The sequence below is a fragment of the Nicotiana tomentosiformis genome, unplaced genomic scaffold, assembly GCF_000390325.3.
Source record: "Nicotiana tomentosiformis unplaced genomic scaffold, ASM39032v3 Un00001, whole genome shotgun sequence".
Lineage (NCBI taxonomy): Eukaryota > Viridiplantae > Streptophyta > Magnoliopsida > Solanales > Solanaceae > Nicotiana > Nicotiana tomentosiformis.
The window spans coordinates 3,206,238-3,218,127 of record NW_027174560.1 but is presented as its reverse complement, the minus strand read 5'-3'; positions in this window follow the sequence as shown (position 1 = coordinate 3,218,127).

Below are 11,890 nucleotides of genomic sequence, written 5' to 3'. Positions count from 1 at the left end.
AATTTAAGGATGCTACCTCTGCTGCTCAAGCAGCAACTGAGTTTGGAGAACTTGCAAGCCTAGCTGCCAGAGCTGTTGTAGAACTTTCAAGGCAATATTGTGTTGATGATGGTGGTTCATGCCACTTAGGTTTCAAGGATAAATGGTTGGCACATGGTCAATCATTTCCTGGAGATGGTAAATTTTCTATTGACAGGCAGAATTGGAACATGAAATTTAAGGATGCTACCTCTGCTGCTCAAGCTGCGGCTGAGTTTTCAGAACAAGCACGCCAAGCTGCAAGAGCTGTTGTAGAACTTTCAAGGCAATATTGTGTTGATGATGGTGGTTCATTCAACTTAAGTTTCAAGGATGAAAGGTTGGAACATGGGCAATCATTTCCTTGAGATTGTAATGGTAATTTTTCTGTTGGCAGGCAGAATTGGAACATAAAATTTAAGGATGCTACCTCTGCTGCTCAACCAGCAGCTGAGTTTGCAGAACATGCAAGCCTAGCTGCCAGAGCTGTTGTAGAACTTTCAAGGCAATATTGTGTTGATGATGGTCAAGGATAAAAGTTTGGAACATGGGCAATCATTTCCTGGAGATGGTAATGGTAATTTTTCTATTGGCAGGCAGAATTGGAACATGCAAGCCTAGCTGCCAGAGCTGTTGTAGAACTTTCAAGGTAATATTGTGTTGATGATGGTGGTTCATGCCACTTATGTTTCAAGGATAAAAGGTTGGCACATGGTCAATCATTTCCTGGAGATGGTAAATTTTCTATTGACAGGCAGAATTGGAACATGAAATTTAAGGATGCTACCTCTGCTGCTCAAGAAGCGGCTGAGTTTTCAGAATATGCACGCCTAACTGCAAGAGCTGTTGTAGAACTTTCAAGGCAATATTGTGTTGATGATGGTGGTTCATGCCACTTAAGTTTCAAGGATGAAAGGTTGGAAAATGGGCAATCATTTCATTGAGATTGTTATGGTAATTTTTCTGTTGGCAGGCAGAATTGGAACATGAAATTTAAGGATGCTACCTCTGCTGCTCAAGCAGTGGCTTAGTTTGGAGAACATGCAAGCCTAGCTGCCAGAGTTGTTGTAGAACTTTCAAGGCAATATTGTGTTGATGATGGTGGTTCATGCCACTTAGGTTTCAAGGATGAAAGGTTGGAACATGGGCAATCATTTCCTGGAGATGGTAATGGTAATTTTTCTATTGGCAGGCAGAATTGGAACATGAAATTTAAGGATGCTACCTCTGCTGCTCAAGCAGCAGCTAAGTTTGCAGAACATGCAAGCCTAGCTGCCAGAGCTGTTGTAGAACTTTCAAGGTAATATTGTGTTGATGATGGTGGTTCATGCCACTTAGGTTTCAAGGATAAAAGGTTGGCACATGGTCAATCATTTCCTGGAGATGGTAAATTTTCTATTGACAGGCAGAATTAGAACATGAAATTTAAGGATGCTACCTCTGCTGCTCAAGAAGCGGCTGAGTTTTCAGAATATGCACGCCTAACTGCAAGAGCTGTTGTAGAACTTTCAAGGCAATATTGTGTTGATGATGGTGGTTCATGCCACTTAAGTTTCAAGGATGAAAGGTTGGAACATGGGCACTCATTTCCTTGAGATTGTAATGGTAATTTTTCTGTTGGCAGGCAGAATTGGAACATGAAATTTAAGGATGCTACCTCTGGTGCTCAAGTAGCAGCTTAGTTTGCAGAACATGCAAGCCTAGCTGCCAGAGCTGTTGTAGAACTTTCAAGGCAATATTGTGTTGATGATGGTGGTTCATGCCACTTAGGTTTCAAGGATAAAAGGTTGGCACATGGTCAATCATTTCTTGGAGATGGTAAATTTTCTATTGACATGTACAATTGGAACAAGAAATTTAAGGATGCTACCTCTGCTGCTCAAGCAGCGGCTGAGTTTTCAGAACTTGCATGCCTAGCTGCAAGAGCTGTTGTAGAACTTTCAAGGCAATATTGTATTGATGATGGTGGTTCATGCCACTTAAGTTTCAAGTATGATAGGTTGGAACATGGGCAATCATTTCCTTGATATTGTAATGATAATTTTTCTGTTGGCAGGCAGAATTGGAACATGAAATTTAAGGATGCTACCTCTGCTGCTCAAGCAACAGCAGAGTTTGAAGAACAAGTAAGCCTAGCTTCCAGAGCTGTTGTAGAACTTTCAAGGAAATATTATGTTGATGATGGTCAAGGATGAAAGGTTTGAACATGGGCAATCATTTCCTGGAGATGGTAATGGTAATTTTTCTATTGGCAGTCAGAATTGGAACATGAAATTTAAGGATGCTACCTCTGCTGCTCAAGCAGCAGCTGAGTTTGCAGAACATGCAAGCCTAGCTGCCAGAGCTGTTGTAGAACTTTCAAGGTAATATTGTGTTGATGATGGTGGTTCATGCCAATTATGTTTCAAGGATAAAAGGTTGGCACATGGTCAATCATTTCCTTGAGATGGTAAATTTTCTATTGACAGGCAGAATTGGAACATGAATTTTAAGGATGCTACCTCTGCTGCTCAAGATGCGGCTGAGTTTTCAGATCATGCACGCCAAGCTGCAGGAGCAGTTGTAGAACTTTCAAGAAAATATTGTGTTCATGATGGTGGTTCATTCCACTTAAGTTTCAAGGATGAAAGGTTGGAACATGGGCAATCATTTCCTTGAGATTGTAATGGTAATTTCCCTGTTGGCAGGCAGAATTGGAACATGAAATTTAAGGGTGCTACCTCTGCTGCTCAAGCAGCAGCTGAGTTTGTAGAACATGCAAGCCTAGCTTCCAGAGCTGTTGTAGAACACAATATTGTGTTGATGATGGTCAAGGATGAAAGGTTGGAACATGGGCAATCATTTCCTGGAGATGGTAATGGTAATTTTTCTATTGGCAGGCAGAATTGGAACATGAAATTTAAGGATGCTACCTCTGCTGCTCAACCAGCAGCTGAGTTTGCAGAACATGCAAGCCTAGCTGCCAGAGCTGTTGTAGAACTTTCAAGGTAATATTGTGTTGATGATGGTGGTTCATGCCAATTATGTTTCAAGGAAAAAGGTTGGCACATGGTCAATCATTTCCTGGAGATGGTAAATTTTCTATTGACAGGCAGAATTGGAACATGAATTTTAAGGATGCTACCTCTTCTGCTCAAGATGCGGCTGAGTTTTCAGAACATGCACGCCAAGCTGCAAGAGCTGTTGTAGAACTTTCAAGGAAATATTGTGTTGATGATGGTGGTTCATTCCACTTAAGTTTCAAGGATGAAAGGTTGGAACATGGGCAATCATTTCCTTGAGATTGTAATGGTAATTTCCCTGTTGGCAGGCAGAATTGGAACATGAAATTTAAGGGTGCTACCTCTGCTGCTCAAGCAGCAACTGAGTTTGCAGAACATGCAAGCCTAGCTTCCAGAGCTGTTGTAGAACTTTCAAGGCAATATTGTGTTGATGATGGTCAAGGATGAAAGGTTGGAACATGGGCAATCATTTCCTGGAGATGGTAATGGTAATTTTTCTATTGGCAGGCAGAATTGGAACATGACATTTAAGGATGCTACCTCTGCTGCTCAAGCAGCAGCTGAGTTTGCAGAACATGCAAGCCTATCTGCCAGAGCTGTTGTAGAACTTTCAAGGTAATATTGTGTTGATGATGGTGGTTCATGCCAATTATGTTTCAAGGAGAAAAGGTTGGCACATGGTCAATCATTTCCAGGAGATGGTAAATTTTCTATTGACAGGCAGAATTGGAACATGAATTTTAAGGATGCTACCTCTGCTGCTCAAGATGCGGCTGAGTTTTCAGATCATGCACGCCAAGCTGCAGGAGCAGTTGTAGAACTTTCAAGAAAATATTGTGTTCATGATGGTGGTTCATTCCACTTAAGTTTCAAGGATGAAAGGTTGGAACATGGGCAATCATTTCCTTGAGATTGTAATGGTAATTTCCCTGTTGGCAGGCAGAATTGGAACATGAAATTTAAGGGTGCTACCTCTGCTGCTCAAGCAGCAACTGAGTTTGCAGAACATGCAAGCCTAGCTTCCAGAGCTGTTGTAGAACTTTCAAGGCAATATTGTGTTGATGATGGTCAAGGATGAAAGGTTGGAACATGGGCAATCATTTCCTGGAGATGGTAATGGTAATTTTTCTATTGGCAGGCAGAATTGGAACATGACATTTAAGGATGCTACCTCTGCTGCTCAACCAGCAGCTGAGTTTGCAGAACATGCAAGCCTATCTGCCAGAGCTGTTGTAGAACTTTCAAGGTAATATTGTGTTGATGATGGTGGTTCATGCCAATTATGTTTCAAGTAGAAAAGGTTGGCACATGGTCAATCATTTCCAGGAGATGGTAAATTTTCTATTGACAGGCAGAATTGGAACATGAATTTTAAGGATGCTACCTCTGCTGCTCAAGATGCGGCTGAGTTTTCAGAACATGCACGCCAAGCTGCAAGAGCTGTTGTAGAACTTTCAAGGAAATATTGTGTTGAAGATGGTGGTTCATTCCACTTAAGTTTCAGGGATGAAAGGTTGGAACATGGGCAATCATTTCCTTGAGATTGTAATGGTAATAGTTCTATTGGTAGGCAGAATTGGAACATGAAATTTAAGGATGCTACCTCTGCTGCTCAAGCAGCAACTGAGTTTGGAGAACTTGCAAGCCTAGCTGCCAGAGCTGTTGTAGAACTTTCAAGGCAATATTGTGTTGATGATGGTGGTTCATGCCACTTAGGTTTCAAGGATAAATGGTTGGCACATGGTCAATCATTTCCTGGAGATGGTAAATTTTCTATTGACAGGCAGAATTGGAACATGAAATTTAAGGATGCTACCTCTGCTGCTCAAGCTGCGGCTGAGTTTTCAGAACAAGCACGCCAAGCTGCAAGAGCTGTTGTAGAACTTTCAAGGCAATATTGTGTTGATGATGGTGGTTCATTCAACTTAAGTTTCAAGGATGAAAGGTTGGAACATGGGCAATCATTTCCTTGAGATTGTAATGGTAATTTTTCTGTTGGCAGGCAGAATTGGAACATAAAATTTAAGGATGCTACCTCTGCTGCTCAACCAGCAGCTGAGTTTGCAGAACATGCAAGCCTAGCTGCCAGAGCTGTTGTAGAACTTTCAAGGCAATATTGTGTTGATGATGGTCAAGGATAAAAGTTTGGAACATGGGCAATCATTTCCTGGAGATGGTAATGGTAATTTTTCTATTGGCAGGCAGAATTGGAACATGCAAGCCTAGCTGCCAGAGCTGTTGTAGAACTTTCAAGGTAATATTGTGTTGATGATGGTGGTTCATGCCACTTATGTTTCAAGGATAAAAGGTTGGCACATGGTCAATCATTTCCTGGAGATGGTAAATTTTCTATTGACAGGCAGAATTGGAACATGAAATTTAAGGATGCTACCTCTGCTGCTCAAGAAGCGGCTGAGTTTTCAGAATATGCACGCCTAACTGCAAGAGTTGTTGTAGAACTTTCAAGGCAATATTGTGTTGATGATGGTGGTTCATGCCACTTAAGTTTCAAGGATGAAAGGTTGGAAAATGGGCAATCATTTCATTGAGATTGTTATGGTAATTTTTCTGTTGGCAGGCAGAATTGGAACATGAAATTTAAGGATGCTACCTCTGCTGCTCAAGCAGTGGCTTAGTTTGGAGAACATGCAAGCCTAGCTGCCAGAGTTGTTGTAGAACTTTCAAGGCAATATTGTGTTGATGATGGTGGTTCATGCCACTTAGGTTTCAAGGATGAAAGGTTGGAACATGGGCAATCATTTCCTGGAGATGGTAATGGTAATGTTTCTATTGGCAGGCAGAATTGGAACATGAAATTTAAGGATGCTACCTCTGCTGCTCAAGCAGCAGCTAAGTTTGCAGAACATGCAAGCCTAGCAGCCAGAGCTGTTGTAGAACTTTCAAGGTAATATTGTGTTGATGATGGTGGTTCATGCCACTTAGGTTTCAAGGATAAAAGGTTGGCACATGGTCAATCATTTCCTGGAGATGGTAAATTTTCTATTGACAGGCAGAATTAGAACATGAAATTTAAGGATGCTACCTCTGTTGCTCAACCAGCGACTGAGTTTTCAGAACATGCACGCCTAGCTGCAAGAGCTATTGTAGAACTTTCAAGGCCATATTGTGTTGATGATGGTGGTTCATGCCACTTAAGTTTCAAGGATGAAAGGTTGGAACATGGGCTATCATTTCCTTGAGATTGTAATGGTAATTTTTCTGTTGGCAGGTAGAATTGGTACATGAAATTTAAGGATGCTACCTCTGCTGCTCAAGCAGCAGCTGAGTTTGGAGAACATGCAAGTCTAGCTGCCAGTGCTGTTGTAGAACTTTCAAGGCAATATTGTGTTGATGATGGTGGTTCATGCCACTTAGGTTTCAAGGATGAAAGGTTGGAACATGGGCAATCATTTCCTGGAGATGGTAATGGTAATTGTTCTATTGGCAGGCAGAATTGGAACATGAAATTTAAGGATGCTACCTCTGCTGCTCAAGCAGCAGCTGAGTTTGCAGAACATGCAAGCCTAGCTGCCACAGCTGTTGTAGAACTTTCAAGGTAATATTGTGTTGATGATGGTGGTTCATGCCACTTAGGTTTCAAGGAAAAAAGGTTGGCACATAGTCAATCATTTCCTGGAGATGGTAAATTTTCTATTGACAGGCAGAATTGGAACATGAAATTTAAGGATGCTACCTCTGCTGCTCAAGCAGCAGCTGAGTTTGCAGAACATGCAAGCCTAGCTGCCAAAGCTGTTGTAGAACTTTCAAGGTAATATTGTGTTGATGATGGTGGTTCATGCCACTTAGGTTTCAAGGATAAAAGGTTGGAACATGGTCAATCATTTCCTGGAGATGGTAAATTTTCTATTGACATGCAGAATTGGAACATGAAATTTAAGGATGCTACCTCTGCTGCTCAAGCAGCGGCCGAGTTTTCAGAATATGCACGCCTAGCTGCAAGAGCTATTGTAGAACTTTCAAGGCAATATTGTGTTGATGATGGTGGTTCATGCCACTTAAGTTTCAAGGATGAAAGGTTGGAACATGGGCAATCATTTCCTTGAGATTGTAATGGTAATTTTTCTGTTGGCAGGTAGAATTGGAACATGAAATTTAAGGAGCTGCTCAAGTAGCAGCTGAGTTTGGAGAACATGCAAGCCTAGCTGCCAGTGCTATTGTAGAATTTCAAGCCAATATTGTGTTGATGATGGTGGTTCATGCCACTTAGGTTTCAAGGATGAAAGGTTGGAACATGGGCAATCATTTCCTGGAGATGGTAATGGTAATTGTTCTATTGGCAGGCAGAATTGGAACATGAAATTTAAGGATGCTACCTCTGCTGCTCAAGCAGCAGCTGAGTTTGCAGAACATGCAAGCCTAGCTGCCAGAGCTGTTGTAGAACTTTCAAGGTAATATTATGTTGATGATGGTGGTTCATGACACTTAGGTTTCAAGGATAAAAGGTTGGCACATGGTCAATCATTTCCTGGAGATGGTAAATTTTCTATTGACAGGCAGAATTGGAACATGAAATTTAAGGATGCTACCTCTGCTGCTCAAGCAGCGGCTGAGTTTTCAGAACATGCACGCCTAGCTACAAGAGCTATTGTAGAACTTTCAAGGCAATATTGTGTTGATGATGGTGGTTCATGCCACTTAAGTTTCAAGGATGAAAGGTTGGAACATTGGAAATCATTTCCTTGAGATTGTAATGGAAATTTTTCTGTTGGCAGGCAGAATTGAAACATGAAATTTAAGGATGCTACCTCTGTTGCTCAAGCTGCAGCTGAGTTTGGAGAACATGCAAGCCTAGCTGCTAGAGATATTGTAGAACTTTCAAGCCAATATTGTGTTGATGATGGTGGTTCATGCCACTTAGGTTTCAAGGATGAAAGGTTTGAACATGGGCAATCATTTCCTGGAGATGGTAATGGTAATTTTTCTATTGGCAGGGCAGAATTGGAACATGAAATTTAAGGATGCTACCTCTGCTGCTCAAGCAACAGCTGAGTTTGCAGAACATGTAAGCCTAGCTGCCAGAGGTGTTGGAGAACTTTCAAGGTAATATTGTGTTGATGATGGTGGTTCATGCCACTTAGGTTTCAAGGATAAAAGGTTGGCACATGGTCAATCTTTTCCTGGAGAGGTAGCATGTGCCAGGCGTGCATATTCTGAAAACTCAGCTAGGCGTGCATATTCTGAAAACTCAGCCGCTGCTTGAGCAGCAGAGGTAGCATCCTTAAATTTCATGTTCCAATTCTGCATGTCAATAGAAAATTTACCATCTCAAGGAAATGATTGCCCATGTTCCAACCTTTCATCCTTGAAACCTAAGTGGCATGAACCACCATCATCAACACAATATTGCATTAAAAGTTCTGCAACAGCTCTGGCAGCTAGGCTTGCATGTTCTGCAAACTCAGCCGCTGCTTGAGCAGCAGAGGTAGCATCCTTAAATTTCATGTTCCAATTCTGCCTGCCAATAGAAAAATTAACATTGCCATCTCCAGGAAATGTTTGCCCATGTTCCAACCTTTCATCCTTGAAACCTAAGTGGCATGAACCACCATCATCAACACAATATTGCCTTTAAAGTTCTACAACTGCTCTGGTAGCTAGGCTTGCATGTTCTGCAAACTCAGCCGCTGCTTGAGCATCAGAGGTAGCATCCTTAAATTTCATGTTCCAATTCTTCCTGCCAATAGAAAAATTACCATTACCATCTCAAGGAAATGATTGCCCATGTTCCAACCTTTCATCCTTGAAATCTAAGTGGCGTGAACCACCATCATCAACTCAATATTGCCTTGAAAGTTCTACAACAGCTCTGGCAGCTAGGCTTGCATGTTCTGCAAATTCAGCCGCTGCTTGAGCAGCACAGGTAGCATCCTTAAATTTCATGTTCCAATACTGCCTGCCAATAGAAACATTACTATTACCATCTCAAGGAAATGATTGCCAATGTTCCAACCTTTCATCCTTGAAACCTAAGTGGCATGAACCACCATCATCAACTTAATATTGCCTTGAAAGTGCTACAACAGCTCTGGCAGCTAGGCTTGCATGTTCTGTAAACTCATCCGCTGCTTGAGCAGCAAAGGTAGCATCCTTAAATTTCATGTTCCAATTTTGCCTGCCAATAGAAAAATTAACATTACCATCTCCAGGAAATGCTTGCCCATGTTCCAACCTTTCATCCTTGAAACCTAAGTGGCATGAACCACCATCATCAACTCAATATTGCCTTGAAAGTTCTACAACAGCTCTAGCAGCTAGGCTTGCATGTTCTACAAACTCAGCCACTGCTTGAGCAGCAGAGGTAGCATTCTTAAATTTCATGTTCCAATACTGCCTGCCAATAGAAAAATTACCATTAACATCTCAAGGAAATGATTGCCCATGTTCCAACCTTTCATCCTTGAAACCTAAGTGGCATGAACCACCATCATCAACATAATATTGCATTGAAAGTTCTACAACAGCTCTGGCAGCTAGGCTTGCATATTCTGCAAACTCAGCCGCTGCTTGAGCAGCAGAGGTAGCATCCTTAAATTTCGTGTTCCAATTCTGCCTGCCAATAGAAAAATTAACATTGCCATCTCCAGGAAATGCTTGCCCATGTTCCAACCTTTCATCCTTGAAACCTAAGTGGCATGAACCACCATCATCAACACAATATTGCCTTTAAAGTTCTACAACTGCTCTGGTAGCTAGGCTTGCATGTTCTGCAAACTCAGCCGCTGCTTGAGTATCAGAGGTAGCATCCTTAAATTTCATGTTCCAATTCTGCCTGCCAATAGAAAAATTACCATTACCATCTCAAGGAAATGATTGCCCATGTTCCAACCTTTCATCCTTGAAACCTAAGTGGCATGAACCACCATCATCAACACAATATTGCATTAAAAGTTCTGCAACAGCTCTGGCAGCTAGGCTTGCATGTTCTGCAAACTCAGCCGCTGCTTGAGCAGCAGAGGTAGCATCCTTAAATTTCGTGTTCCAATTCTGCCTGCCAATAGAAAAATTAACATTGCCATCTCCAGGAAATGTTTGCCCATGTTCCAACCTTTCATCCTTGAAACCTAAGTGGCATGAACCACCATCATCAACACAATATTGCCTTTAAAGTTCTACAACTGCTCTGGTAGCTAGGCTTGCATGTTCTGCAAACTCAGCCGCTGCTTGAGCATCAGAGGTAGCATCCTTAAATTTCATGTTCCAATTCTTCCTGCCAATAGAAAAATTACCATTACCATCTCAAGGAAATGATTGCCCATGTTCCAACCTTTCATCCTTGAAATCTAAGTGGCGTGAACCACCATCATCAACTCAATATTGCCTTGAAAGTTCTACAACAGCTCTGGCAGCTAGGCTTGCATGTTCTGCAAATTCAGCCGCTGCTTGAGCAGCACAGGTAGCATCCTTAAATTTCATGTTCCAATACTGCCTGCCAATAGAAACATTACTATTACCATCTCAAGGAAATGATTGCCAATGTTCCAACCTTTCATCCTTGAAACCTAAGTGGCATGAACCACCATCATCAACTTAATATTGCCTTGAAAGTGCTACAACAGCTCTGGCAGCTAGGCTTGCATGTTCTGTAAACTCATCCGCTGCTTGAGCAGCAAAGGTAGCATCCTTAAATTTCATGTTCCAATTTTGCCTGCCAATAGAAAAATTAACATTACCATCTCCAGGAAATGCTTGCCCATGTTCCAACCTTTCATCCTTGAAACCTAAGTGGCATGAACCACCATCATCAACTCAATATTGCCTTGAAAGTTCTACAACAGCTCTAGCAGCTAGGCTTGCATGTTCTACAAACTCAGCCACTGCTTGAGCAGCAGAGGTAGCATTCTTAAATTTCATGTTCCAATACTGCCTGCCAATAGAAAAATTACCATTAACATCTCAAGGAAATGATTGCCCATGTTCCAACCTTTCATCCTTGAAACCTAAGTGGCATGAACCACCATCATCAACATAATATTGCATTGAAAGTTCTACAACAGCTCTGGCAGCTAGGCTTGCATATTCTGCAAACTCAGCCGCTGCTTGAGCAGCAGAGGTAGCATCCTTAAATTTCGTGTTCCAATTCTGCCTGCCAATAGAAAAATTAACATTGCCATCTCCAGGAAATGCTTGCCCATGTTCCAACCTTTCATCCTTGAAACCTAAGTGGCATGAACCACCATCATCAACACAATATTGCCTTTAAAGTTCTACAACTGCTCTGGTAGCTAGGCTTGCATGTTCTGCAAACTCAGCCGCTGCTTGAGTATCAGAGGTAGCATCCTTAAATTTCATGTTCCAATTCTGCCTGCCAATAGAAAAATTACCATTACCATCTCAAGGAAATGATTGCCCATGTTCCAACCTTTTATCCTTGAAATCTAAGTGGCATGAACCACCATCATCAACTCAATTTTGCCTTGAAAGTTCTACAACAGCTCTGGCAGCTAGGCTTGCATGTTCTACAAATTCAGCTGCTGCTTGAGCAGCACAGGTAGCATCCTTAAATTTCGTGTTCCAATTCTGCCTGCCAATAGAAAAATTACCATTACCATCTCTAGGAAATGATTGCCCATGTTCCAACCTTTCATCCTTGAAACCTAAGTGGCATGAATCACCATCATCAACACAATATTGCCTTTAAAGTTCTACAATTGCTCTGGTAGCTAGGCTTGCATGTTCTGCAAACTCAACCGTTGCTTGAGCATCAGAGGTAGCATCCTTAAATTTCATGTTCCAATTCTGCCTGCCAACAGAAAAATTACCATTACCATCTCCAGGAAATGATTGCCCATGTTCCAACCTTTCATCCTTGAAACCTAAGTGGCATGAACCACCATCATCAACACAATATT